The sequence below is a fragment of the Caretta caretta genome, chromosome 7, assembly GCF_965140235.1.
Source record: "Caretta caretta isolate rCarCar2 chromosome 7, rCarCar1.hap1, whole genome shotgun sequence".
Taxonomy (NCBI): domain Eukaryota; kingdom Metazoa; phylum Chordata; order Testudines; family Cheloniidae; genus Caretta; species Caretta caretta.
Window position 1 is genome coordinate 69840508 of NC_134212.1, and position 24234 is coordinate 69864741.

The following is a 24234-nucleotide window of genomic DNA, read 5'->3' on the forward strand; positions in this document are numbered from 1 at the left end:
GGATGATGTTTTAATTTGTCACAGAATTATGCATTCAGATAGCATTCATTGTCACGGGACTAGCTCTAATGAATTCATTTGATATTCATGTGAATGTCAATATCTACCCATCAGTACAAGTTTAATTGTAATTCGGGTGCACTTCTTAAGAACATTTCAAGAATTACATTAAATATTGCAAGTAGCCATCTCTTGAATTTAATTAGCAAATTTACTTTATTTACAAAAAGAAAAGGAGTACTTGTGGCACCTTAGAAGCTAACCAATTTATTTGAGCATAAGCTTTCGTGAGCTACAGCTCACTTCATCGGATGCATACTGTGGAAAGTATAGAAGATCTTTTTATACACACAAAGCATGAACAAATGGGTGATTATCACTACAGAAGGTTTTCTCTCCCCCTACCCCACTCTCCTGCTGGTAATAGCTTATCTAAAGTGATCACTCTCCTTACAATGTGTATTATAATCAAGGTGGGCCATTTCCAGCACAAATCCAGGGTTTAACAAGAACGTCTGAGGAGGGGGCAGGTAGGAAAAAACAAGGGGAAATAGGTTACCTTGCATAATGACTTAGCCACTCCCAGTCTCTATTCAAGCCTAAGTTAATTGTATCCAATTTGCAAATGAGAGTGATCACTTTAGATAAGCTATTACCAGAAGGAGAGTGGGGTGGCGGGAGAGAAAACCTTTTGTAGTGGTAAACACCCATTTTTTCATGCTTTGTGTGTATAAAAAGATCTTCTATACTTTCCACAGTATGCATCCGATGAAGAGAGCTGTAGCTCACGAAAGCTTATGCTCAAATAAATTGGTTAGTCTCTAAGGTGCCACAAGTACTCCTTTTCTTTTTGCGAATACAGACTAACATGGCTGTTACTCTGAAACTTTATTTACAGATTCTCATCTGGGGTGAGTCTTTACAGCTCCATTGAAAATTTATACCAGCTGAAGATCTGGCCTATTCCCTGTAATTAGAACTGGATTAATTATTTGGGGGTGGAGGGGGTAAAGATTAATTTGAATAAAACTTATGAGTTTCTCCAAATGAGTTAATCTCTGCTAGATTTTATTTGAAAACATCACCATATTTTTGTTGACAATGTTAGAGGGAAGGGAAAATGTTGCAAATACTTGTGCAAATACATAGTCACATGTGAACACACACATGTAAGCATGAATATTTGTTGTACTGGAAATGTTTGCACCGCCATCTTGAAAGCTCTGTGCTGGGGAGTTATCCAGTTAGGAAGCAGAAAAATACCATGTGGCATAAGTGACTAATTGCACCAGAATAACAATGAGGAGTCCAGTGGCACCTTAAAGACTAACAGATTTATTTGGGCATAACCTTCCATGGGTAAAAAGTCCCCAGCTATCTTGTGAAATACAAAAAGTGGAGGCCCCACTCCACAGCACAGCTGCAGAACTATATGCCCTGAAACCCTGGCAAGCGGAAGATGGGCAAACAAGAGACATTGGCCTCTTTCTCCCTCCTACCCCAGAGATCTGTCTGGGTAGAGTTAGCAGGAAATCCTACCCCTACTTCTTGCTGACAGCTCTCCCCTGACTAGAAGAAGAGGCCACCATTTGAGAAGGGACTGTATGGGTTGCAGGACAGGACGTATACTGCCACTGCTGGGACTCTGTAAACCCAGTGCGAGCCTGAGCTCAGGTCTGGAGTAACAAGTCTGGTAGCAGTCTGAGTGCGTAGTCCATATGAGCTTGCATGGCTTTTAAGATTCTGTCATTGCCCAAAGAGAAGAAAGCATCTTAATCCAGGACTAGGGGACCAAGGCTGGAGGGGCTGTTGAGACCATTTGTAAGCGATGGAAGTGGAGTTCCATTTAGGTGCCTGGAATTGATCTTGTGCTCCCACTGAATGTCTGTTCTTCAACTATCCACAACAGTAAAGGCATTGGGACACACTATGTGTTGGAATCACCTACCAGAGAGCAGAGCCCTCAGCATTGGATCTTCTGAAGTGATAGTCATGCAGATGGCTTGTGAGCCATCCATTGGTAAAACCTGTTTGTATAAGTCATTCATTAAATACATTCTCAACAGCAACATCTGTGTAAAAAAAACCCCATTGTCTGTCGGCAGATAATATGCAAGCAGAAGAATAGAATAACATCACACATTAATTGATCAGTTGCCTCGAACTTCCTATAGTCTCCTATTTCTAAAGTACTGAACTGTCCTGTCCAGTGGCATTCGGTTAATATTCACACCCATACTAACTTTACATTTCATATTGAAAGGTAGATTCCGCATATCATCTATGTCTAATCATACCAGTGTAATGCATCTCTAAATGTCCTCCAGTAAAGATGGAGGGCCTCATCTTCAGTTTGGTGTAAATGAGAAGACTTCCATTCACATCAGTAGAGCTACATCAATATACCTCAACTGGAGATTTGGCTCTAAATCTTACTTTAAGCCTCGTGAATCAATATGCCACCCTGGAAAGGCCAGCAAAATACTTCTCAGCTCTCATAATTTTATTTAAAAAGGTGACTGGGACAAAATTAATAATTAATAACAATAAAATGTAACAGTCCTTTATGTGTGTAGTAGAGTGCTAGAATTTCATGGCAATTTATTTCTTTTTAATTACTTCCTTTCACCTTCAATAGCCATTTAATTCTGCCATGTCAATTTCTGATTAAAATTCCCTGAGGAATACAAGGAGTACTCTATTAACATGGTGAACCAGGATGATTCCTAAGGAGCTTGGAATTAAATAACAATTGCATTGGCAGAAATTGCACCTTACTCTTGGACGCATAGCGCCCCTGGTCTTCACTGATTGTTTACCTCCTGATTAGCTTGCCCCTCACTAAGTCAGACTTTTCTCTGTTGACAATACATTTGCCTTTATAAAAGCATACGCCCTTGACTAATGAACTTTAAATTCTGGAGAGTTTTCAGGAACTTTTCTCCAGGGGTCAATTAGTCATTCACATGTCACACAGATGATTGTGTTGTGAAACCTCAGTGTCCGAAGAGGAATTTCCTAGCAATGGAATCTTTATGGGAGCTAAGTTAAACTAACATTTTCAAAATAAGCATTTTAAGATATATTCTCATTTGCATGTGCTGGGAATTATTGTGTGTTCAATATTTCTCATTAGTGCTTCCCCTGCTACCTCGCTTTCCACTGCTATTGAGATCAACAAAGCTTATACGGTATTATACATGCCTACCCTCCTGATTCAGTTTTCTTTTCCCCACTTATTGCAAATACAATAGTTGCAGTCTGGGAGATGCACCAAAATGTTCTTTAAAACACAGTTGTCAAATTGATTGAATGGTCCCGATGATACCACATGGGATGTTGCATGCTGGGATCTTGATTCAGCCTCATGCATATGTTACATTCCCACCCCAGTGTGATGTTTAAAACAGGAATGTTTTATTGAAACTCTTGAAAGAATCCAACAACAGAGTTCACAGGCCCTGCTGCCAAAATGTTTGCTAAAATTCCTCTCTCCCAGTGAGACCATATCCTGGTTCATCAAAGCAATGCCGTAAGGGATGTATCAGGAAACTAGGGATAAATGCCCAAGTTCAATATTAAAATAATTGCTGGCAAATAACAGTGTGTATATAAACAAAGGAAGCAAATATCACTCCTGAAAATACCGTGCATACCCCAACTTAATTAGATATTGTTGGTAATGTACTGCATAATGTACCCTAGCTAAGAGAGCACGTATCCAGGTGACTGCAGGTGACCACCGGAGGACAATTAAAATTTTCTTATGCATAAATTGCACTTCAGTGCTGCAGATATTGTCAGAACAAAATATTTAAGACCCTATGCCATGTTTGCCGAGATTACTTAGTCAAAACAAGCTTTTTTTCCCTGCTATTTCAGATGCACCTGATTAACTTTACTCATGAAAATTCAGCTGTATTATTTCTGTTTCATGTAGTGTGCTTTAGAATTAATATTATAGTAATCATTCTAGAATGAAAAGTTGTTTTCCATTTTCCAGCTGTAAGTGGGGGTGATGCTTAGAGAAACAGAACTCTTACCGCCCTTTTCATGCTATACTTTGGTTGACCTCTGTAAAGATGCCTAGTGTAGAACCTACTCTTATTTAAACACTGCGTAAATACAGGCTGATCAAAGAATTTGCCAACTTTTAAATCACAATTTCCCTTTAGTACAGAAGAAACGGACAAAATGAATTAGGGATATGGAGTTTCTTGTGCTTAGTCATCCATCTATTCTGAATTCTCACCAGAATTGGTAGAAGTGTCCATCAGTTTTTTCATTGTGAATATCATAAATTGCAAATTTAGGGCTAGATTTTGATTTAGATTGTAAGCCCACACAGCGGAGTAAGGGCACGTAAGACTCCCCTTTACACTGCAGCATGGGCTACCCGCTCTCCTCCAGGCAGGTGGACTTGGGGACAGAGAATGGTAGAACCATGTTTCCCTGCAACAGTGCACCAGCCAGCACGTATTATCTAGCACAGGGTAAGTGCTGTAATTTGCTGTTGGTATATGGCAGGCTAGCAGCAAGTTATCACTCCCTCTCCAAAGTCAGGGTGAAGCAGGGATGGAATTATAACTTAGAAGGGTCTGCTCCTAGGGTGGTACAGTTGATGTTAACAGTACAATTAAGGCTTTAGCCATCTTTCCAAAATATATGTTCTAGTTCAACCATAAACTTTTGGGCTAGTTACAAGAATCATTGAGTGAAGTTGTATGACCTGTTAAATTGGAGATCAGATTACTTGATGATAGTGGTCCCTTGTGTTCTAACAGTCCTTTTGAATCTTCTACTTGAAAACCCCTTGGTGAATTGACTGATCTCTGTGAATATATTTGTTTGTGGTATTTTTAATTTGCATCAAGGAAACTATCATAAATGAACTCAAATTGACTATATCTTGTTTTGACATCTCCTTCCAAATTCTGCCCCTTCAAGTTCAGTGGTGGTGTAACCCATGCCTGCTTGGTGTGGTACTCTGTTCCCCTCTAGTGGCACCTAGCTAGAGATCGATGAGTCTGCTACAGCCTTAGCCAACAGCTTCATTCAGGAGAGAAGCTGCACTGTTGTAATGACTGATGCACCATACACACTCTCACTATGTACACAAGATCCAATCCCACCTAGAGTTCACTTAGGGAGAGGTGCTTCACACTGCCCCCAAAACAGGCCTAGGTGTAAAGCACACAATCTCTAATGGTGGAGGGGCATGAATATGAGTTAAAAAATTAATATCTCTTCAGTTTCAGGGCCATCCAGAATACAAATGTATATGTTGCGGGAACTCACCCTTTGGTAAATGTAATGAAATATCTGCTAAATTGTCTCCTTTGTTTGGATACTTCCAGAACATTTGCCTCTTCTCCCCCTCTCGCCCCCCGGACCCCCCTCCATCATCTCCAGTTTGTATAATCATGTTTGGGTGCAGAATAATTGTGATGATAATTGAGTGCTTTTAGGGGCTTTCTATAAAACTTGGTCCAGGAGCAGCAAATTCAGTTCAGTCTAGTGCGCCAATAAATATTTCTGAATGGCCTTCCTTTTGTTTTATCTTGTAGATTAATAAAATAAAATAAGAGGGTTAAAGAGAAAATGAAATAAGATAAAATGTGAATTACAAAAACTTCACAGATTTTGGGGGAAAGGATGCATATAAAGATAGGCAGTGGAAGACATATAAGGAAGTTTTTTGTTCTGAATTTCACAGAATCACTTTCACAATGGGCAAAATGTTAGCTTTCACCTTTGTGTGCACCTGAAAACCAAGAGAGAAACTCTGTGTGTACATATTTTTGCTCCCTGAACCTGGATCCCCCTTGTTATGGGAGTGGCATATAAAAGTGCTATATAAAACGTATATAAAGGCCCTACTTGAATCGCGTGATCATCTTCAAATAATTGCAGCTGAGTTGCAGACAAGTCATGAAAAATTGCAGAAAAGTAATAATGGGCCTTTATTAATAGCAGTAAATTGGAAAAGCCAGAGCAGACCCATTTGTTTAAGAAAAATTTGCTGGAATAATCTAAACACTCAAGTATTATGTTATGCCACCTAATTTTTCTGATGACCAGACATTTTGTTGAAGCTATATTACAATTATTTTTTTTAAAAAGTGACCGGTACAAGTATAAAATTCAGAAGACTAAAAGTCTTAACACAACTGCTGTAGAGTTCAGTCAAATCAGCCTTTTATATTTTACAGGTGTTGAATCTCTGTGCCCCACTACAGTGGCATCCTTCATTCTCTGTCTTTGCTTTGTAAAGGTTTGTCCGTACCAAGGTACTGCACACTTGGCATCAATGGAATTAAGCGAGATGGAAAGTGATCGCTTTGCTATTTCTGCTAACTCTAGAAAATACTGTAGAACTGCAGGTGAATCCCCAAACTCTCCAAGATCATTTAATTCACATTCACTTGCAAAAAAATTGTATGGGGCAAGGTGGGTGGGTGGGTGGCAAACCTCAAAATGTATGCAAAATTGTGGACTGTGTACAGTAAGCTAATGAAAATCAAAATTGTGGTGGAAGCCTAATATTGCAGGACCGCAGTTTCACAAATGAAATAGGACCCTAATGTGTGTGTGTGTGTGTGTATGTTTATATATATGTATATGCACAAAACGTTAACAGAGTGCCGTACATTGAACCAGAGAGAAGTGTGATTCGGGAAGCCTTGAAAGTGAACATTAAATGCTGAAGCATTATAGACTTCACAACTTGAAGTGCTGCACGGCTTCAGGAGGACGTTATCTTGGGAGAGATGCTGCATTACTGGGACAATGTACATTCCCTGGTGATGTTGTATTTTTGTTGCTATGCCATTGGGAAATTAATTCAAAAATTAGTCACTTCAAATAGCAGTGGATATTATACTTTGTCTAGTCTTTAGTGAATGTTTCTTAATTTTCTCTATATTCCATTCCACAAAGGCACCAGTATAATTCAAAGACAGTCTAAGTCCATGATAATTGCTAGAGAAATGGCTTCTTTAATTTGTAATGTGTCTGATGGCTACATAAAACTTTTCATAAAGGCCCTTTGTCTGCAGAAAGCAATGAACAATCTTTTAGCTCTTTCACTCCCCGCAATGTTTTCAGTTTTATATGGCAATATTTCCAGGGTCTTACCACACTAAGGAGTCAGACAATCCTCAATGCAGTCAAAGAAGAGGAGTCCCATTGATTTAAATGGGGAATTAGACAGGGACCTTGGGTTTCACTCCAGTGAAGGGCATAGCATCTCCAGTGAGGTTACAATCATTGGCTCCACCTAGAATCAAGGGTACTCAGCCCCTTGCAAAAGAATACTTTGTGTGCACGCTATTCTGTACAAATGCATTACATTAAAGAAATGCCAAAGTGCTTCATAGAGCATTCAAAATATTTTAATGACATTTATTCCTTTGAACATCACACTTAAACTGAGTTGGGGCTGCCAGCCAACTCAGTTTCCCATTGGAAAACATTTCTGATAAACCCAGTGCTTCTTCCCCAAACCCTTTCCTGTTCATTTAATTAGCTCCATTTAATAAACATAATAGCCATATCTCATTTTCTGTAATCCCAGTGGTTAACTGCATGTATCATTTTTTTTCTAGATTGTTCCCTGGAGGCAGCCCCACAGTATTCCTGAGAGCTGTACCCATCTAAACTTGCTCTCTGTTTAATTCATTTTAAAGTTCATAGCTGCTGAAAACAAAATCACCATTGATGTATGGCCTACTTTAATTTCATTTTCAGCCCTCTGCCATTTTGTAGTTTACTAGCTTACTGTAAATCTCATGAAAATTGTTTTATAATCTTTTACCAGCTGCTCCACTACATCAAGTACATGGTGACTTTCTAGAATTCCTCCCCTCCCCTCTTTGCATCAGTTTGTGGCATGGTACTAAACTGAGATATATACTGTTCACCTTTTCTTCCTGTGCTTCTTTAATGAATTAGAAAATCACACTTCTTTGTGTAACTAGAGAAACATGAAATCCAGCTTCTCTGAATTGATATGTGTAGCACTGATGTATTTAAAATGTATTATATATCATATACTTGAATATCAATTTTGCTCAATAGAATGACTTTCTGTTCTTTATCATAGAACTTCTCTGTTTGATTACACTATATACAGAGCTATTGTATGGACCTAAGTGCCTGTCTAGGTTCTTACTCAGCTCCCATGACTTTGGTATCTGAGTGCAGTATGTACATTCAAGGGATCAGCAAATTGATCAGAAAATAATCCAAGTCTATACAAAATGCCCCTTTTTGAAACAAAATGTGGGTGTTCAGCAGGCATGGCTTTGTGATGTATTGGTGTTTGAATAATACCATTGTCATGTCATGAGGGCAGCTGAGAACAGGAAGAGCACTGGGAACCCATCTGCAGAGTATAGATGGCAAGAGATGCCAGTCACTTGGGAAATAGCTGATTCTTTCCTCCTTGCTGCCTTTGGAGGATGGATCCCTAGCATGCAGGGATCACTTTTGTCTAGCTGCTTTTCCCAGATTTCTCATGTCAGACAATGGTGCCAAGGAACAATGATCTCTACAGTAAAGGATAGTGGCTAGCTGTTTATACCAGCCTTGGAATTTGCTTAATTTTGTGTCTACTTTGCTTTTGAATGTGAGACTGCTATGTAAAATTGAACAGTCATAGCCCATTGCATGAAAGAAAACCAGTACTCCTTGGTAACGCAGCATTTTCAGGCAGTCCTTTTCAGGAAGTCAAATTTGGGTATTGAAGAATTGCCCTTAAATTTCTTTCAGGTGCTAGGTGGGTTTTTGTCATCTGGAAGCAGCTTTGTAGCATCTGCCTCTCTCTTACCAGAGACTGTGCTATGTTTGACCATGAATGCCTTTTTAAGGAAGGTGGACTTTGCTAATATAGTTCAGACATCCACAACTTTGATTTGATGATGGTAATAAGATAGCATGCAACACATATGCAAAATGTCAAAGACAAGCCTGCAACGAACTGCCAGAAGGAATCTCACTGACTTCATCCAACACACAGCTAAGACAGTTGTTATAATCACTGCGAGGATCCTTTGATTGTTCTCTGTAATTATCAGAAGGCATTCTCTCAAGTAGCTATCATTTGTCAACAAAATGTGACATATCATAAATCCACAATTGTTTTGTCAAAGTTCATTTTGTCAAGTCCTTTACCATTTATGTTTAATGAAGACAATTTATCATGACACTTTTTTGCTTATGTGGACAGGTAGCTCTAACTCTACTGTCAGATGCTTATAATACAATCATAAACAGACAGAATTTGTGGAAAAACATTACGGGAAAAGAAGAATTCAGAATCATGTTGCTTAGTTCTATAATTAATAATACTTTGAAAATGCAAAGATCTTACAGCCTGTGTGCCCAGCCTGTACCTAATGAAGGTCCATAGTGCCCCTTCTGAGGTGGGTAACTACTTTGATCCCCATTTTAAAGATGGGCAATCCCAGGCACAAATCATTAACTGATGTGACTGTATGCCACAAAAAATAAATCTGTGGCAGAGCTAGTAACAACACTCAGAGCTTTTGATTCCTGTATATGCCTTTAATACACTACAGACCATGTCTCCTCCCTTCCCCCCTTTGAGAATGAAGGACACAAACTTTTTCAAAAATAGCTAGTAATTTTGAGGCCCTCATATTTTGGGTACCAAACTGAGATGCCTTAGTAGCACCCACAGTTTATAAGCCATGCCCCTTTAAGGTGTTTCAAATTGGTCACCCCAAAATTGAAGCACCTTCAATCACATTAGTCACTCCTGAAAATTTAGGCCTCTATTTCTAAACAGAAAGGATAAGTTTCTTTATGTTATCATAAATATGTAAATGTATGTTATCATAAAGAGCAATCAGAGTTATTTATACAAACTGGAAAATAAGTGACTTGTTAATCATGCAGTGAGATCATGAATTGCTGCTAAGCAATAAATCCATATATCCCATTTATAATATACTTCAGGTTACCGCTATTTGAATGAAAGTGTGTTTCATGGACACTTTGGACATCAGGCTATAAAGCCAGGATGTTCAGCTGCACAGTATTGTCCTGGTGTCTGAAATGTGACTAAGGCGTTCAGTAATTCAAACTGATGTGACTCTCAGATTGACTTCTAACCCTGTAAGCAATTCTTAACAATATGTTTTTTTTTTTTAAAAGTGCAATTTAAAATACTATAAAAAAGCATACTCCTCCATGCCCGGAGGAATTGCATTGTAAAAGAAACATTGTCCCATATGAGAAGACTAGGATGATTGATTTACATCTGTGTATCCTGTGATCTTTGGCGTGAATCTTTAGGAAGATTAGGGAGGTTTATGTGCAGTGTGCATTGAAACTCAGATTTATAAATTTATGATTTTTCATTATTAATATAAAACAAATGGTTCTGTTTGGATTCCTGGGAATGAGGTCCATATGAGCATTGGAGACCTTTAGGGTGTATTGATCCTTCCACAAATAATTTTCAACACTGCACAATGCTTATAGTTAGGTATTTCCAGGATATATATTCCTCCACTATTTTGTAGGGGCTTGGGTAGGTGCTATAAAAGGGGCGGGCAAACTTTTTGGCCTGAGGGCCACATCAGGTCTCCAAAATTGTATGGAGGGCTGGTTATGGGAGGCTGTGTCTCCCCAAACAGCCAGGCGTGGCCTGGCCCCCCACCCCCTATTCGGCCCCCCTCTGCTTCTCAGCCCCTGATGACCCCCCACCCCTGACTGCCCTCTGCCGCCCCATCCAACCCTCCCGTCTCATTCCTGACTGCCCTGACCCCTATCCACACCCCGGCCCCCTGACCACAGCCCTCGAACTCCCCTGCCCCCTTACCACGCTGCCTGGAGCACCAGGTCAGGCCACGGCTCCACAACTGCGCTGCCGGTGGCGCAGCACGCTGAGGCTGCGGGGGAGAGGGAGCAGCAGGGGAGGGGTCATTAGTATGATGGGCATGTTGCTTCTCCACCCCCCACCCCACCGGTTTCCCGCGAATCAGCTGTTCGCGCGGGAAGCCTGGGAGGGCTGAGAAGCAAGCAGCGGGTTCGTGCTCAGGCCCAGGGAGGCGGAGGTGGAGGTGAGCTGGGGCGGGGAGCGGTTCCCCTGCGTGCCCCCCAGGTTACCTGCTGTGGCGCGGGCAGCCCTCCTCGCGCCCCCCCCGCCCCAGCTCACCTCCACTCCGCCTCCCTGGGCCTGAGCGTGAAGCCACTGCTTGCTTCTCAGCCCTCCCAGGCTTCCCCCGTGAACAGCTGATTTGTGGGAAGCCGGGGGCTGGGGAGCGAAGAAGAAGAGCGGGGCGGCGCATTCAGAGAACGAGGTGGAGCGGAGGTGAGCTGGGGCTGGGCGGGGGGTGGGGAGCTGCTGGTGGGTGCTCTGCACCCACCAAATTCACAGAGTCGGTGCCTAAGGCGCCACTTTTGATGTGATCAGTGGGGGGAGCGGCCGCTCCCCCTGTTCTCCCACTAGCTACGCTACCCTGCCCCTAGGAGCCAGAGGGACCTGCCGGATGCTTCCTGGGAGCTGCCCCAGGTAAGCACCGCCAGGACTCCCCACCTCGCTCTGGCAGGTCCCTCTGGCTCTTAGGGGCAGAGCAGGGTGGGCACCCACTATGGTGGCCCACGAGACCCTCCTTCCCGGTTCTGGGGGCAGTCAGGGGATGGAGGTGGATGGGACAGAGGTCCCTGGAGGGGGGGCTCCAAGGAACACTGGGGGTTTGGATGGGGCAGGAGTCCCGGGGGTGGGGCAGGAGTCCCGGCGGGGGCGGGCCACGACCCCCTCGTGGGGTGAGGAGGGAACCGGTTGTTAAGATTCTGGCAGCTCATCACTGCACAAAACCCAGCTAAATTAAAAGAAATATTGCAAAACATTTATGAAATGCAAATCTACTTGTAAGAGTGTAGCCTTTCCCAATCAGGAAATTGAAGCATACTATGTGACCTAAGTATCCAATGACAATCGATCAAATTTCCTATAACAATTAATTGCTCATGAACAAGCTATAAGCCCATGAATTCTGTTGATGATTAATTCAATGAAATCAATATTTGTTTACAGATAATTCCTGAACTGAAAAGGGGAGAAATTCATGGATGATGCCCATAATTTACCTTCTGTGTAAGAATTAGCTATGCTGTAGAACAGTACAGTGTATGTAAAATTAACACCATTGTGTGGCTCCTTGAAGGGAGCCCACATCAGTCCTGGCACATCAATGTATAATTTAATAATGACAAGGCAGGTGGCAAGTTGTGATTACTGCTCTGACTAGGAATTGTGTATTAATTTTGTTACACCATTTCCCTTGCCCTCACCCTGACCCCTGTGTCTGTCTTATCCACCTGTTATGTCTTGAAACTGTAGACTGTAAGTAGGGCCAGCTGACACAATGGTAAGCATTTTCTGTGAAAAAATTCTCTCTGAATGGAGCGACAGTTCTATAACACTGTGAGCGAAATTCTGATCCTGTTGAATTCAGTGGACAAAACTCCCGCTAACCTGAATAAGGCCACGATTTGGACCTAGGCCAGTAGGCCTTCACTCTCACCTCATTCAAGTCCCCCATAAAGTCCCATTTCTTTCACGAATCCCAGAGGCCTTGATCCACAGTAACTGCCCTTTCCATTATAACATCATATCTGAGGGGCTGGCATTATTTATACTAAAATCAATGAGAGTCAAATTCACAGTCTCCTCATGGTCCCACAATATATCCTGTCCTTTCTAAAGGTAATAATTCTCTGATACTGTAAGGGATCCTGGAAACAGGGTCTGTTCTTGCATTTGAGTTTTGTACGGTGCTGAGCCCATTATAGACACTTAAGGTATGATTTTGCTCATGTGCTGAGCAGCTGCAGCTTCCAATGAAGCCAATGGAATTTGTGGGTACTCAGAACCTTTGGAAAATCAGCCCATTTCTATTTAATGATAGGGTTGTCTTTCTGAACAGGCATTGCAAAAGCTTTTCCAACTATAGATTTTGTTTCTCTGTCTGACAGACAGTGGGTAAGCTAGCATTTAAGATCCACCATAGGTACATTATTTATTCAATAGTCCATATTTAGACATTTTTAAGAAGCAGATATTTTATACCAATTATACTTCTAGCCACTGAGGAGATACAGTAAGAAGTAACCAATTTCCCTATGGTATGTAAACCTCTTGATTAAATCTCACAACAGTTGGCAATTGGCAATGGGGGAAGGTAATAATTTCAGGACTTAAGGAGGGATAAAATTTTTTTTTAACTATTATTCGTGTAAGTTTTTGATTAGATCATATAAATAACCAGAGTGTAAAACAAGGCTCACTGATAGACTTCATGGCATGTGACAACAGGAAAGAATAAAATTCTCTGTGACAACTCTATTGGCAGTGCTGCATGATTACAGACTGTAATATTGCTTTGATTTTGACCAATATCACTTAGGCTTGGAATAGTCTGTTTTTATAAAGCCTCTTTATGATTAAAATTAAGTGCTTGAGAGAGTTGGATAAAGAAGATCCTTTTGCTTTTCTATGAAAGTCAACAGTGAATTATCATGGGAATGCATGTATTTGCTCAGCCACATAGATTGTCCAGGGGAATTCCCTGTGTTTTATCTCAAACAAATTCCAATGCGTATATATACACCGTTAAAAGCTCTGGAGTGTAACCGTTTTGATCATAGTGATTATTCTCTGAGGGTCAGGAAAACAGTTGGTGATATATAAAAAAAAAACCCCAAAACTCAAAACCCACTGTGATTTAGAATTCCCAAGAGCCTCCATGCAAACCTTATTTTGATCTTTATTTGTGAGCAGCACTACTTTGGTTCTGTTAGCAGGAGGTTTTCACACAAAACCAACCTTTGAATAATTCTAGACTGGTATTTGAGAGCGCCCACAACAGTCCCAGTCAATTACGTGTGTGTGTGTCTGTGTGTGTGTGTGAATAAAGTGTTGTTTGTTTCTGTTCTGTATTTACCCACTTGACCTACATCTGTGTTGGAAAGAAGACACCCTAGTATTAGATATTATTTACTCATAAATAGCACTACAAAAACAGCCTACAGTTGCATTCACAACATGTTGTTCTTCATACACTGTTTCCCCAGTTAACTGATCTGACATCATTATGGGTAGATCAGGCAGACAAAGATATCTAAGGACACTTTGCTGCTATGAGGGGATTTTGCTTGTGTTTGTTTTAAGAAAAAAATTGGATATGGTTTATTGGAACAGTCAGTTTACAGTTCATAATGGAAAGCTGTTTTTCCACTTTCCTTCCTAAATATATTTGAACATAAAAGTTACTTTTAAGATTATTTGAGATGATGCAACAGGAGGGCTGGCTGATACTATTTTAATTCACACATGTTCAGTACAGGATCACAGAAAGTTGCCAGGCACACTCCCAATATAGGTGTTCTCAAGGTGGCTGTTTATCATGTATGTAACGTGTATTTAGTCCACCATAATTCTATTTACCTCACTGGATCTGTGTCAATTTTCCCCCAGTCTTTTTGGATAATGTCTCTGATATATCCTTTCCTATTATCTACACAGCTAAAATTCTCATCCTGGCTCTCATTATCTTGTGTCTAGATTACTACAACATCCTTTTCTTTGGCTTTGACAAATGCAGTCTTGCTCCACTCATATCCATTCAGAATGCTGATGCGAAGTTGATTTTCCTAGCCTGTTGTTTTGACCTTGTCACCCATCTTTACATCCCTCTACTCGCTCCCTATTCTCCATCATACCAAACAAAAGTTTCTTTCAAGTCCCTTCTCAAGCTATCCTCACCCTACCTATCCTCTCTCATTCAGCATCAAACGGTCAGCTCCCACTTCCCATTGGTCTATGATACCAGCTTCCATTGCTCCCTCCTTACATTTCTTTACATTGCTACCATGCTGCCACCCTTCTCAGGAGCAGTTCTTCATAAATGTCAGAAAACTAATTCACTATCCTCCTTCAGATGCCTTCTTAAAACTCTCTGCTGTGATACCTACAAAAAGCTTGACAACTATTAGGCTGTTGGTGAGCTGAGACCACTTTCACTCATGCTGACCAAGATTGTATCCATCTGTTGTCTCTTGTCTTACATTTAGCTAGTCCTGCCTCAAAGAGTTTACAGTCTTTTTTGTTTGTACAGCATCTAGCAAAATTGGGTCCTGGTCCATGATTGGAGCTCAGCCCTTAGGTGATAGTTTAAAATTTAAATAGTAATAATAACTGTGGATCTGGCCTAACAAATCCCATGCAATAGAAATGGGGATTCCATCTTCAGGCAAATTATCCTGTAAGCAGGAACACACACCTGGAGGTTATACATTTAATGAGCATGCTGTAGTAAATAAGCTTTTAAAGTATCCAAAAGAACAGGCACTTACAAATGGAGGATCTGGTTTCTGAACGCTGTATTTCAGATATTCAGTAGAGCACAAAGTCAACACTCTATTCAAGATTTTTTGTAGGATATCTTTGCTCTTCTTTACACTGTCCCCTCTCTGTGGCTGCCCCTCATTCCACATATATTTAATATTCTCTGGCTGTTTACCATTTAGTACAGTATGTATTTAAGCATAGCTTATATTTTATTTATGAGTGATAAGACTGGTGTTTGCAAAGTAGCAAATCTCCAGGTGGGGACCAGATAATTTCCTGGATTTGGGGTATTTGATAGAGTGTAAACTGGGGTAATGGAGTGGAGAATCAGGCACATGATCAGTCTGTAGAAAAATTGGCAACAGAAAAAGAGCTCTATCTGATGAATAAGGACCCTAAGGAAATTTAATGGAAGTTGGGTGCCAAACTCACATCAGCCCCTTTAGAAATTTCAGACAATGTTAATTTGTGTTGAATCATCCAACTAACTTATGATGTTGCAGTCTATATGATTTTATGAAAATATGCTAATGAGTGTGAATATAATGTAACTGGAATATGCTTCCTACAAAAGGTCTCTTGTAAGGTATCATTACAAAGGATGACCACACTCAGTAGATTATAAGCTATCTGTATAAATGTATCACTCTTGTATCTGAAACTAGAAATATGAAATATAACTCTGAGGGCCTATTGTAATTATGCAAAGTGTGGGCCATTAATGGTGGTTTGAAATTTTGACGGCTCCCATTAACTAGGACAATTGACTGTAGATGGCTCTGTTTACTTGTAAGTCTTCCTGTATACCTGTGTGCTGGCAAGTGGGTAATGAAGTCTTACGGTGACATGTGATCATGTCACCTGAACTGGAATCCATCTTTAACCTGGTGCTTTTCCATTTAGAAGGAGGGGTGGGAAGCCAGAGAGGGACAAAGGATTCCCGCCTTGTGCAAAAGATATATAAGGGGGTGGAACAAAACAAAGGAGGCTGCAGTTATGAGAAATCCCCTAGCTACCACCTGAGCTGGAACAAGGACTGTACCAGGGGAAAGGATTGGGCCCAGACTAGGAAGGTGTCCAGTCTGTGATAGAAGCTTATTGAAACATCTCTGTGGGTGAGATTTTACCTGTATTCAAAGTATTTCTTACTTTACTAGGCTTAGACTTGTGTGTTTTATTTTATTTTGCTTGGTAATTCACTTTGTTCTATCTGTTATTACTTGGAACAACTTAAATCCTACTTTTTGCATTTAATGAAATTTAATGAAAATTTTATTTATTAATTAACCCAGAGTGTGTATTAATACTTAGGGGGGGCGGGGGGGGGGACACAAACAGCTGTGCATATCCCTCTATCAGTGTTATAGAGGGTGAAATTTACAGTTTTACCTGTATAAGCTTTATACAGGGTAAAACAGATTCATTTGGGGTTTGGACCCTATTTGGAGTTGGGTATCTGAGTGCTGGAGACAGGAACACTTCTTAAGCTGTTTTCAGTTAAGCCTGCAGCTTTTGGGGGACGTGGCTTAGACCTGAGGGTTTGTAGCAGGCTACAAGCAGGCAGGGCACTGAAATCCCAAGCTGGCAGGGAAAACAGGCTCAGAGGTAGTCTCGCATATCAGGTGGCAGTCCCAAAGGAGGTTTCTGTGATCCAACTTATCACACAACTGATGTGAGTGATGGACTTTCTCATGATGATGAAAATTCCAAAAACTGGGTTAGTGTTTCCCTCCCCCCACTTATGAGCATGTGAGGAATCAACAAACATATTGAAAGAGAGAAAATGAAACTGATTCTGGCAATATCTTTGTTGGAAGGATCCTTTCGGTAAATAACAGTTTGTTTCTTAAAAAATTCCTGCATCTCTCTAACTTCCTTATGTCTGTCACTTTGATTTTCAGTCTCTGTCATCTGTCCTTTATCAACTTACTTTTTCCCCCTCTGGCTCTTCTTTGCACTACTTTGCTCTTTTTGTGTCTGTCTCTTCATCCTTGCCTGTTTGTTGCTTCAGGCTCTCTGTTTCAGCCCACTCTCTTCCCTGTTTCTTTTTCAAAACCTTTTTCTTGGGTACTTACCTAATACATCTTTATTCTCTAGACAGGATTTATTTAAAATCCCATTTTAATGCATGCCACTGACATCATCTTGCCTTATACTAACTTGTAGGTCTGTCTGAATAATAATAATAAATTAAAAAACCCTCTGATTTGTAAACAGAGAAAGGTCTTCTTTGCATTAATAACCATTGAACTTGGTTCACTATCATTTGTGTGCCATATTTGTTATTCCAGGGTATTTGGATGGCTGCTGTGTATTCCTGAGAACGCGAAGTTTTGTGAATTTTTACACAAATATTCATGCAAAAATTCACACTACTAATGCATGAATTGCTATTGGCTGTTCAGTATTCTTATGCAAAATAGTTTTAGTTCCTGCAACCAGGGGGCAGAAACAACACCCTGAGATATAAGTGAACTACTGCACAAATAGTGAATGTCTGAAGCAAAATTGTTTGTGAACAAGCCAGTGTCTGAATGCTATTTGTGCAGACTATGCAGTGAATATTTATGAATAATTAATACATTAAGGACTCAACCATGAGCTGGCCTATGCACCTGAAACATAGGTGGGGGGAAGGAGGGTTAGGTACCTCATATCCAAGCCTGGGATACCCACATTGTGACCTGCAGTGTGTCAGGGAAAGCAATCACTGAGCTGTTGCTACTTTCTCTTGCAGGTGGGCAGGGAGTAGGCAGGCAGGGCTGGGAAATGCCCCTTACATCCCGAATGCCACTTACATCTCCACTTACATCCAGAATAGAGCAAGGAGGAAACAGGAACTGTATTGTGAGTAATGCTATGTGGGAACTGGAATTTCCATCCTGTAGCAATTTCACATTTCCAAAACAAAATTATAATTACAAATTAGAACAAAAATGGGATATGCAAAAAATTTGAAGAGGAATTTTTTCAAAACATTCCATTTTGGAAGAATCAAAATGGAATGTGTATTGAAAAACATTCTGGTCACAGGCTCCACAGCTCACAAAAGATTGTCAGGTGGGCTGCTGGAGAGCCTGGGAAGGTGAACCAGAGGTGAGCTGCCAGGAAACCAGGCAGGCTGGCATCCTTGCCAGCAGTTCCTGTTGAAAATTTCTATTGGCTCCAATTGTCATGCTCTGGCTCAAAACTTGATCCTTGCTGTTCCTGAGGTAGTATGGCTGTGAACTGTCCTTACTTAGAGCAAACTTCAAGGACACAATCCAGCCCTAAAAGAAAATCAAGATCAGTTTGTGATTGATTCACTCACTAAAAAGAGAGCTAAATCTGTAACAAATATTATTGAAAATAAAAAGTTTAACCGATCTGCTGGCTAATCTCTCACCCTGGCCTCCATTCAGTCCCTTTCATTGACATACTAACAACCTTCCTGTTTTTCTTTTGGTTTTCTAATTTGAAAAACTATGCACATGAAAATACAGAGAACCCAACTTGGGACTGAAATTAGCCCCATGAAACAGCCCCTTTGCATTCTGTTTCTACTAAAAGTTGCACTAGTTTGCACTAACCATTGTGCAGGCTCATGGAGCATCCATCTCGAAACCTGTTGGCCATTCTCTAATTCCCAGCTACATTATGGTATACTCCCCTGTTTCTGTCCTTGAAGGGCTGAGTGCTGGCTTCTCCATGGTGTATCAGAATGGCCAGAATATTGGCAATCAAATCCCAACCACATTGCTGACTATAGGTTTTCTGGTGTATACCTCTGCATGGTTCTAGTCAGAATTTGGTTCCATACAAGTAACTTTTATAATGGTCATGTTTGGGTGCACTAGAAATATCATCTAGTACTTCATACAAAGGAGGCTTGTAGCAAGATTTCCTGGGAGAATTTATGAATGGAGGATTTAATTTTGAAACACTTATATAGAAATCAGTTGCACAGTCTGGTTTGTTTTTATTTTCTCCTTCCTTGTGATAGAATCAGGAAGTCCCAGGAAGGGGAGCAGAAGTAACAGAATGTCATGAAAGGCATGATTCTAGTGATGCTTACATTAAAGTTAATGGCAAAAGTGGATTCTGTCTCCCCTAATACTGTGTCACCCAATTTCAGAATTGGTTGAAGCACCTGAAATCTAACAAGCAATCCTGGTCATGAACAGTTTAGAGTAGAGCTGATCAGGAATCATTCAATAAAACAATTTTTCATTGGAAAATGCTGATTTGGCAAAACAAACTTTTCACTAGAACATACCAATTTTAATTAAATGGTTTCTCAGGTCCAGCATGGAATTTCTGGTCAGAACTAGAAGAGTAAGTTAGTTTTTCACCCCCAAATAGCCTAGTGGATAGGGCACTCACATGGGATGTGGGAAACCCAGCCTCTGCTCCACTTAATTCAGAGGTCAGACCATATCGTGTGGGGTGTCTGTGTTTTGTTTTTAATGAAAAATTTCAACTCGTCTTGGTTTCATGTTGATGTGAAATGAAAACTTCTGAAAAACTTTAATAGAATGGGAAAACTATTTCACATCCCGCTCCAGTCCAGAATGATTTCAAGCCCTAAAGGGCTTAATTAAATTTGAAAGAGCCTCAGATTATCTGAATTTTTGGATGCTCAACTGTAACAAGTGTCTGACACTTTTAATGTTTTCCCATTATAAGAGCTATTATAGTTTAACTTGCCTTCACAGATCTCCCCCACCATCCTGCAAGAATGGAATGCACGTGGTAATCTATTTGCTATTGGCAATGAAGAAATAGATGGAATAGTAACAGACTTGTGGATTGCATGCAGGTTTGATGACCAAAGGTGACCTCAGATTTGTGATCTTGAGCTTGCTCTCTTCCTCCTGGCATTCTCTGGCACAATGTGATACTAGTGAACTCTACATGGAAAGAACAGTTTTTAGAGAACCAACATGTAAATGCTTCCAGGCTAAAACATATACAAATTTTGTCTGTCTGTAGAACAGTCATTAACCTTTTCCACATTGATATCCTCTTCCACCTGGATGAGATCTATCCGGGACCCTTTTCCCATTTAGCAACATGGGAAGGGTAGGGAGATCAAAATCCCCCTAGTACATGTTTGCAAAAAGAAAAGGAGTACTTGTGGCACCTTAGAGACTAACCAATTTATTTGAGCATGAGCTTTCGTGAGCTACAGCTCACTTGAAGTGAGCTGTAGCTCACGAAAGCTCATGCTCAAATAAATTGGTTAGTCTCTAAGGTGCCACAAGTACTCCTTTTCTTTTTGCGAATACAGACTAACACGGCTGTTCCTCTGAAACCTAGTACATGTTTGTGACCCTATGATGCAACCTCCTTTGGTTAAAGGTACACAGTTAACAACTGGTCAATTCAATCCATAGTTCAAAATGCTCCTGCTCCATCTGTGGTTGACTAGGAGATTGTCCCATTGTGGTAGATGATGACCCGGCCTTGGTTATACACACCTTTGCCACCTTCCATCTGCTACAAGAAGGAGAGAGCTTTCTCAGGAGCTGCTCTGGGGTGTTGTAATGAACTCACACAGCAACTAAGGACCATAACAAACCTCCCCACCTTCCACTCCATGTTGAAGAAGCACTGCTTCAACCTAGCCTTCTTTAATATAAACAGGCATATTTAAAAAACAAAAATAAATGCCTACCAAATGACAGCACTACACTACACACATGATTCCCTCTGTGAGGAGAGGATGAGAGAACACCAACCACACATGACAGATGTTAGTCACATTATGTAAATTGCTACCGGAAGGTGCTCAGGTACTGTGGTGAGGAGGATGGTATACATAGAACAGACTAGAATAGAAAATCCTTGTCCTAGAATGTACAATGGAAGGTATTTAATAGCCCTTCCTGTGGAAGGGAAACAGGCAAAGTGAAAGTCATTGGTCATTCTCTTTAAGTAACACTTTCCTGTTAGAAAACAATAATCTCTTGGAAGAGAAATCTGTCTGTGCTGGTGAAACACGCAGCAAATGCCTACTATAATTTAAACGTAGATGCTTTGAGGAATTTGTCTGTTAATTAAAACAAGTTTTCCCCACCGCCCTCTAAAACTGAGCGGGATATAGTAAAATGCTTTTTTTCAGATAACTGTAGATCTGGAAGTTGAGAGGGGGTTTACAACCCTCCACTGCTGTACTCCCATGCATCCTTTCCTAAGGCAGATCACTTTCCTGCAGAGGTTGTCATCACTGAAAGAATTCCAGTTTGCCAGGTTTTGCAGGATATGCATTTGGCCTTCCATTAGCTTCACACTGAGAAACCTAGCTGCGATTTAATTTTACATTCCATATATTTCTTCATTGCCTTTTTTAAAATATGTCATCTGACTAAAGATGCTTATGAAAACTCAGTATGCGGATACTCCCTGAAGCCGGGGAGGGGAGGTCCCTCTGAAGTGCTGCAGTTACACACTGAGAATGATTGTTGATTAAACATTCACTAGCCACTAGGAACTGGAGTTTCAATGGCTGCTACTAATACTGGTTCAGTGCTGACTTTGTTGTGCAGTCTCATTACATATTACATCAGCACAAGGTTATACAAGTCAGTTACATAACTATGTAAAAATCAAAGGAGGTTGTATCTTCTAATATGGATAGCTAAGGCCTTGAATATAGTAGATTTCGAAGCAAGGGACTTTATTTGGAGATAGAGATAATTAAATTTTAAAAAAAGTAAATTCTGATCCTGATCCAGGCTTAGTAAACTCACAAATGGGACTATGCATTAGGAACACTGTGATTAGAATACCCAGTAGGTGCATTTTAATTGCTATATGAAGAAACTTGTACAATACCTATCTATAGTCTGGTTTGCTTTAGGCTGCTACCCATCCACAACTTTCATGAGTAACAAATTCATTCACAATTTAAAAATACTATACATGGGGGGAAAAATAAACAACATTTTATTTTGAAAAAACTGTTTGCAAGGTTTTAGTGTTACAAAATAAGATCAACAGATGATTGGGATTTGGATCTCACTTGATCAGAACCTCTAGAGTCAGATAAATACTACAAAGCAGTGTCCATAAATATATGGTCATATAGAACTCCAAACATTTACTTTAGCAATATTCATAGCAATTCCACCCCCGCATTATTTATGGACATTTGTCTGAGTGATATTTTTGTTTTGTTTGCAGAGAGCTGCAATGTTGTGAACATTGGTGCAAGTGTGTTTTCGTGAAGGTAAGTGCTGGAAGTGTTCATAGTGCTAAACATAGTGTTCATTTGCTGTAGCTTTGATTTCCCTTTGCCTGTTGCTAAAACTTTCAGTCACTGAGGTTCTCATTAGGTTTGTTTTTTTCATAATTAATACACTCTGTCTTTTTTCGTAATACTGGACTTTGCTTGTATGCTGGATGAGCTGTCACTTAAGAGCTATTTTGTCAGCAAAACTGTATTACCTAGTGTACTATCATAAAACCATGTGGTGCCAATGTTGTATCTGTCTACACTTTTTCTCATAATGAAGTCAATGTCAATGCCAAACAGGAGAGATGAGAGAACGCATCCTTTTTTGCCACCGTTATCTATGTTAAAACATTTGCTCAAGTCTGTGTTTACTTTAACTATACAAGCTGCATGTTGATATAAAATCTTAATTATTACTTTTTTGGTCTACCATAACACTTCAAAAAGAAAAGGAGTACTTGTGGCACCTTAGAGACTAACCACTTTATTTGAGCATAAGCTTTCGTGAGCTACAGCTCACTCAAGATGTTAGAGAAACAGATTAAAAAAAACAAACAAAAAACTAGATATAGTACCTGAAGGCTTTCTGGAATATCGTTCACTGTTATATCTAAGCCATAGATGATGGTGGTACAAGCAGTGTCTTGCACAGGTCTCCAAGAAGCTGTCATGGATTTGCTCAGTTTTGCTGACAAAGATGGAGGAAAGTTCCTCGTACAGGAGGTGGAAAAAGGTAGTCTGTTTCTATTGGGGGTTAATGAGATGGAACATATTCCTTAGCTGGGATGCAGTGAACACTATGGTAGTGGAAAAGAAGGATCTTTTGGTTCTAGTCACAGCAGTGACATTCCTTGTGGGTCTTACTTCAGGGTTGGTCTAGTTGACCCTATTCATGTTTGATTTCTGAGGACATTTGAGGTCCTTTGTGGAGTGTGGGCTGTGTTGGCAGTAAAGAGCACTTCGGAGCTTGAGTCTCATTTACACTAAGGCCTCTTCCCACCACTTTTTTTAGTATATGGGGGCCTTAAAATTGTATAAATATTTACTCCTCCTTTCACCCAGGAAAGAAGTGTCAAGTGGAGTTAATGTAAATGAAAATCAGTTCTCGGCATGTCAACTGTTTGGAAAGCAGGTGGCTATAAATTTTCATCATGTTATCAACATCTTCATTTGAATGGTGCTGACTTACTTCACTGGTGCATTTGGCCCTTAATAAGTATATTATACTTGAATGCACATTCATGTAGGATTTGCATGTGTGGGAGGACAGGAGATAGAGGGGTTACATTTTCTCAGTAGTAAAGTGGAAGGCCTGTTTCTCCTTTACATGGACAGTGATAAAAACAGGCCTCAAAGTAAATAAAAATTATGTCCAGATCCTCAATAATAGTCGTAAATATTCCAGTACCTTCTAATTTAGGTTAGAGACCCTGGTGCACAAGTATTTTAAAAAAATATATATGCCTCCATGTACTAAATCAAAAGTGCTTTCCATCCCTTTGTATTTTAACCACTGACTTCAACTACTGTAACTGTGAATATGCAATTTGGTTCCACTTGACCAGCAAAGAAATACAAACAGCTGTGACTTTAGCAATAAACTGTTTGTTTAACGATCAATTAAAGCACTTTGAAA

General features: G+C 40.3%; 2 long non-coding RNA genes across 5 annotated transcripts in view; one reads left to right on the plus strand and one right to left on the minus strand.

Moving 5' to 3' along the window:
• The window catches only part of LOC142072887 (uncharacterized), a 65600-nt gene extending 54663 nt beyond the window's left edge, over nt 1–10937 (minus strand). For both annotated transcript variants that reach the window (XR_012669491.1, XR_012669490.1), the window contains exon 1: nt 10850–10937. This is a non-coding gene — a long non-coding RNA (uncharacterized LOC142072887). The remainder of the gene's footprint in view (nt 1–10849) is intronic.
• A 144-nt stretch (nt 10938–11081) lies between these two features.
• Nucleotides 11082–24234, plus strand: part of LOC142072888 (uncharacterized) — a 36926-nt gene continuing 23773 nt past the window's right edge. For 2 of the 3 annotated variants that reach the window (XR_012669495.1, XR_012669492.1), the window contains exons 1-2: nt 11082–11341; nt 22547–22592. This is a non-coding gene — a long non-coding RNA (uncharacterized LOC142072888). Of the gene's footprint in view, nt 11342–18123; nt 18230–22546; nt 22593–24234 lie in introns of those variants that run through there. The other variant, XR_012669494.1, reaches the window with a different exon arrangement.